This window comes from Echinops telfairi, unplaced genomic scaffold, assembly GCF_000313985.2.
Source record: "Echinops telfairi isolate 266 unplaced genomic scaffold, ASM31398v2 ScPeMD7_12;HRSCAF=54, whole genome shotgun sequence".
In the NCBI taxonomy this organism is placed as follows: domain Eukaryota; kingdom Metazoa; phylum Chordata; class Mammalia; order Afrosoricida; family Tenrecidae; genus Echinops; species Echinops telfairi.
In genome coordinates this window covers 9,185,019-9,191,608 of record NW_022103909.1, presented here as the reverse complement: position 1 = coordinate 9,191,608, position 6,590 = coordinate 9,185,019, and the positions used below count along the sequence as shown (strand labels likewise).

Sequence of the window (6,590 nt, the reverse complement as noted above, 5' to 3'; positions counted from 1 at the left end):
TGTGATCATTCTCTGAGGGTAGCAAGGGCTATCCTATGAGAATTTGATAATTCCATTGGGAAACATGACCCCATCATCCTACAAGTCCCGACCTTGCCCCTTCAGATTTCTTTTTGTTTTCAAACCTGGAAGGAGATTGAAAAGGACCATGATTTGAGCTTGCGGAGGAAGTCAGAGCAGGCATTTTGACATGTAACTTGAAGAGTGCAGGGTGCTTGGGGTTAGAGTTTAGAAAGATGGCGGCACTGTCTTGAGAAGTCTAGAGATCCAGTCAGAGGATATTCCCAAGGACTTCACATTTTGATATTTTTGAATAATTAAGGGTTCTTATGATTTTGAAGTAATACTTTTTTAACATCTAATGTTATTGCCTTTAATAGATCATCGGCTTGTTCCCCTCTGCATCTCCCACCGGAATTTTGTCATCTTTCCATGCCAGTAATGAAACAGGAGCAAAGCTAACCAGAGTGAGCTGCTTCAATTAGAGAACCATGCGGCCGCAGCTTACTTTCACAGGCAAATATAAACCAACATGTTCTAGAAAGCACAATGGCTTAGTCACTACAAACTTCAATGGAACTTGAACAACGTAGGAAAATCCAAGGTGTGATAAAGATGGGTTGAGGTTCTGTGAACCAGTTATGGGTCCCTGGTGTTCCACCTCTTGGCCACTAGCTAAATCTTGACACTGGGGAAGGTTTTTGCTAACGCTAAAGTAGAGATATGAAAGAAAGCATTCAGTTGACAGACGGCGCAGGAAAACACTAAACATTGCTGAAAGCATCCACCCCAAGAAGAACTTTACCTTCCAGGGGCTCCTGATTACCACCACCCCCAGTGCTCACATGGCTGACTCTGTCCTGAGTGTTCCATTTGGCACAGCAAGGGGCAGTATCTCTACCACCCAGGAGGGTGAGGCAGCCCCTGGAAGTGGCATTGACCACCTCATCCATGAGAGCTTGGGTTCCTCGGGCAAAAGCTTCCCATTCAAATGCCCCCAGAGGTCCATTCCACACACTCTGCTTAGCCTGAACAGCCTCAGCATACTGCTTGCTGCCCTCAGAGCCATCCAGCCAGTAGGTGTGCCGGAGGCCAAAGTGGCTTGGCCAGGCTTGGCATTCTCATCAAAGCGGTCAGCAGTGTCAAAGTCAACAGGTAAGGTAATCTGCGCGCCCTTCTTCTCCGCTTTGAACATTAGGTCCTTGATTATCTTGGATGCCTCTTCATCAAACAGAAAAGTGCCCATCTCTGTGTTATGGAACACTTTAAGGAAGCTCAAATAATCAGCTCATTAACTTTGTCCAGCATATTATTGATCAGTTGGATCTTGTCTGCAACTTTAGTTCCACACACGTTAGCCAGGAAGGATTGCTCTGGGCACTCCAAGAACCCTGGTAAAGTAACTCAGCTCCTCCTTCATCAAGAAGCCACCAGCCTTCTGTGGCAGACTCCCTCCCACCATGTCACTTGGCACTCAGTGAGCAATGCCCAAAGCATCATTGACATAGACATTCCTAGCTTGAACAGGGAAGCCTGGAAGGCTTCTCAGCTGCCTTGGCTCTAACCTTGTTCCCTTCTTTTCCCTTCCTTTCTTCCTCAACACGAAAGAGTAGAGGTTCTCTAGGAGGATGACAGAACCAGTTCTGGGCTCACACAGTCCTTTAAGAAAAAAACACCCTTGCTCAGCAAAGACCAGAGTTCTGCAGCAACTGGCTCTACGGCGTCCTTACCAGGCCTGGGGATACCATCAGGCCTGCCCAGATAGCTCACACGAACATCTGACTTGGCTCCATTGTCCAAGCAGAATTTGATGTCCAAGCAGCCTTGATCCTCTGGTTGTTTGCTATCAGGCAATTCGTCATAGGGACATACAAGCCCACCCTCATGACCTTTCACGTCCATCTTGACCAGAGTAAGCTTGTAAGAGAGACCTCTTGGCAATCAAGCAGTCGTGAGTGGCTTGGAGCGGTAACCAAGGAGCGCCCAGGAAGCCCAGTAATACTTTTTGATTTAGCCTTTGCATGGCCTTTATTCCTCAGTAAAGTGGTTAGAGCTTTGCTTTGTTTTGTTTTAATTGAAAAATGAGTAAAGAAGTGCACCCTATGGATAAAGTCCTGAATTCTCTGGCTGGATGTAGATACCAAGGCTTTTCCTCAACCCCACTGCAAACTCCAAGGTGTCTAAAAACCAATTACAGTGGGTGACTGAGTGGCAAAGATGGATATCATTGCAATTGAAATGTGAAATATTCTGGAGAGGCAGGTCTCAGAGCAAGATCTTTGATTTTTACTGGATTTAGATGGGGGTATAATTTTTAGGCATTTAAAACATATGACAGGAATATATGTTTTATCTTCAACGTTGAACATACAAATAGAGAGGGATTTTTAAAAGTATTTTTTACATTAGGTACATAAAAGAATATGGAATAAAATTCTGAAACTTGAGTACCTATGAATCCAGGAGTTTTTATGCATTCAGAAGGACTTATCTTGGAATCGGGAAAGCACTCAAAAGTTCTTAAGCAGAGAAGTGAAAAAAAAACCAAACAAACAACCAAAACCATGAACTTAGAAATCAATCAGACTCCTGATTTGGCATTCAACCCTGCAACATGACCAGTTGTGCGAGTTAGGAGAACTTGATTTGTATTTCCAATCCCCCAGTGTCCCTTTTACAAGAATGCTATAATAATATCAACCTATCCGAATTGGTAGGAGGATTAGAAAATGTGCCTAATGTCGGTAACAACTAGATGCTCAAAATAATCACTTCCATGATTATTACTGGAAGAATATGTCATCAGCATACAGCATGAATTGGAATGAAGGAGAGGAAAGCAAGTCGGAGGCACGTTATTAGGACTAAACAAATATTCCCAACTGCTATTCTTTCCAAGGAGATGAAGAGGCTTACCCTGGGTGATTTGCTACTTCGAGTTACAAAACGTTCCTCTCTGATGTCATGGAAATGTTCCTGAACCTCTTTGTGGAGGTCATTTCGTTCTGTGAAGACCCTGGGAGGCTTTTGCAATTCTTCACACCCTTAGCAACATTTCTCGACATTTTTGTGGGGTTTTTCCTCGGCAGCTCACAAGTACAGCAGAGAAAGAGGCAAGCACACAGATGAAAATGTGCCCACTGCTCACTCTGCTGAGCATGTCAGAAAGCAGTGAGTTCATGCAAACATAGCTCAGCTCCCAATTCCTCCCCATCTGTTGCTCAAGCCTCATTCATTTGTTAATATAGTGCTCCAATCCCTCACCAGGATTTGTTCCTGTCTTTATAATATTATGAATTTGATTCTTTGATTTCTAAAGCTTCCAGAGTTTCTATTTCATGAAGTATTTGTTTCTCTGCCTTGAATGAAAATGTTGTTCTGAAGTTCAAGTTCAGACCTGCTAAGCTGCTTTTCATAAACCTAATTTTTACTGTTTCTCTCAAGACTCTGAAACACTCAAATTGCTGAATTTCCCTTAGAAAACTGCAGTACAGTGGCCTCAAAAGACCAAATACCAGTATTCTTTTCAAAAGCAAAATGTAACATGTTCTAATTCACTTTGGAAATGTTGAGATAAGGTATCTTCTCTTGATATCTAAAGTAACTAAGACAGAAGTTCAAACTACATATAAGGGGTTTTTGTTGTTGTTTATGTCTTTGTCTATATATTTTTAATTATTCAAATTTAACAGCTTAAGTTAGCCAGCGTATTATTTTCAATCCAAGTACAATGAACTATACTAGAGAAATGAATGGCATTCTATTAGCCACAAGTCTTCCCATCGCTTGTGATAAAAACCCACCTCAAACGTGTTGCGGTTAGATGCCTCAGGTGTACAGAATTGAGCTGCTCCATAGGGTTTGCATGGCGGTGACCTTTTGAAAATGGATTACTAGACCTTCTTCCAGTGGGTCTGCATCTCCAACTTTTGACTAGGAGTCAAGTGCTTAACACTTTATGCCATCCAGGGACTCCTTCATCTGAAATTAGCCTGAGAAAAATAGGGACTTCATTAGCCTAAATAAATGAAAGTTTCATTGGTTTCTAGCTTTAGGAATAGTGGGATCCAGGTCTCATATATGACTCTCCTTCTCTGCTTTCACACAACTCTTTGAGTCATGGAAAAAGCCTGCAGCCTACAGGATTCATGGCCTACTGGCTTAGCCACCTCTATAGACAAATAGCAACTACCTCTGTGACTCTGGCAGACAATTCCCAGGGACAGATATTCCTTAAATAAGCACAATGGCCAATGGGGTTGAACACTCGAATTAGTTAGGCATAGGATACTCATTGTCTTCTGAATCTGGGAAATAGAGTTAACTATAATCAAATAACATGCAGTAGGTTCTTCTCAGGAATCAATAGGATTTGTCAACAGATATTAGTAAAGGATGTTAGGCAAACCAGATCACAGATCTTCTTTTTTTTTTTTTGACCATATAGATTTTCAAGATGATAGTGGTGTTCTCTAAGCCTATAATACAAGATATAAATAGGGTAAGAAATTAACTATACTCAGATGCCAAAATGTGAAAGACAAACTGCACTAGTGCCATAGATAACCGGATAATTCTCAGTTAATAACACACCGAGTTTATGACCTTGAAATGATCTAGCATCTTAAATGTCATAGTTTAGCTGCCAGTGAAATGAGAATGCGATCCGTACTTCATTGGATGTTGGAGAATTAAATGAGTCTATGACAGTATCTGGCAATCAGTCAATGCTCAACACATGGAGGCTGTTGTCATCAATACTATTACTCATGGATCTCCTCCATAAGAACCACCTTCTTTTTATCTCCTTCTAATACCTCCCTCACTCAAGATGTGTTAGTCTGGGTACTTTAGAGAAACAAATCCACAGACACTCATGTATAAGAGAGAGTTTTATATAAAGGGTAAGTGCACATCAAGAAAACATCCCAACCCAGTGCTGCCCAAGCCCACAAGTCCAACATTAACCTGTATGTCTGACACCAATCCACAAAGTCCTCCTCCATCTCACAAAACTTACACAATGATGCCAATTGCAGGAGGAAAGCCGAGTCAGTGAATGTGTAAGCACCTCAGCGCTGGCAGGGGTCTCCACACGGCTGCTCAGCACCCAGGGCTGCATCAGGGCAGGTCCATGTGGCTTCTCCTCAGGGATGTCTTGCAGGAAGTGCTCCTTGCCAGCTGAAGCAGGGAACTGCTAAGGCAGCTGCACCGTGGTCCAACCATCACAAAACAAGAGACCGGAGAACTAGAAAGGCGAGCCTCATTGAGCCTTTTATTCCTCCGCCCTTCAATTACTCCCACATGTGTTTATTGGCCAGGTTGGGCCAATAAACTAACTACCTCAAAAGGTAAACATAGAGGCAGGGATTCTAACTGTTTCAATCACTGAAGAAACCCCCAAACCAAGTACTGTGTTCAATAAACATTTATTGAGTGAATAAATGCCATGCTTTATCTCTTGCCCTAAAGTGTTGACTCATTAAGGAAACACTGATGTTCAATTCATTTTTTCATTCATCAAAAATCCCAGCTCAGAGCCTGTGACAAATAAATAGTTGTTAAATGAATGACTCAATGGATAAGACGCAAACAATTGCCTTAGTACTTCATTTTCACTTCTTAAGTGATAATATAGTCATCGATGAACCTTTGTACTTGCCATCTTAATCATCATTCTTAGGATGTTTGGTTTCATATTCAAAGTGGAAAAAAATAGTACAAATAATATACCTTCATATTTGATCTGTTTTAGGGTACAAAAACAACGCCATCTCAAATATAATTCAAGGAGTACATTAATTAAGTCTTAAAAGAGATAAAGCTAACACAAAGACACAAAGTCAACATTCTGAGGAGGGAGGCCATAGCACTGCTTGAAAGGGGCATGGAACATAATGGAAACTGTCACAAACTCAGGATCAGTGGCAGATCCATACATCAGAGTTACAGGTGAGACAACAAACTCAGGAAGGGGACCGGGATTGGGACATGTATGTACCTTGTTAGAGAGAAGGACTTGCAGTATTGGTCTTTGCTCTCAGGATCTTCCGACCAAGGCAGTCAGGGCACAGCTTATAGGGCATAACTCATGATTATGTGACCCTTTGTTCTTTCTCCAGTAAGGGGAATCCTTCCAGGACACACTAGAGCAAGCCTCTATCAGAGACTGACCCGCCCCTCCCCAGGCTGACCAGAAAAGAGTGGAGGTAATCCACTTTCTCAGGCACTCTGCTTGGGGGCAAGTTTTTCTACAGCTTTGGTTTAGGACTGGAAAGGCTTATGGTTTTCACCTGTCACTGCCATCCATGCAAACTCACTGCCATCGAGTCAATGCTGATGCATTGTGACTCCCTGGGGTTTCCGAGACTGTAACTGTTTGTGAAAACAGAAAGTGCAGTCAATATCCCGTGGAGCCTCTGATGGTTTCCACCTGCAGACCCTGGGATCACAGCCCGTCGTGTAACCACCACCTCTTAGCCTTTGGCAAACTGGGATGTTCAGAATGCAAGCTCTAATTCAAATAAAAACACAGGCAAACTAAAATTTAAAGCATTTATGTTGATATGTTGATATGCTGTTCAATGGCA

General features: G+C 42.3%; 1 pseudogene; it reads right to left on the bottom strand.

Annotated features, from left to right (window-relative positions):
• Positions 1–764: 764 nt before the first annotated feature.
• LOC101657239 overlaps positions 765–6,590 on the bottom strand; it is a 17,159-nt pseudogene continuing 11,333 nt past the window's right edge.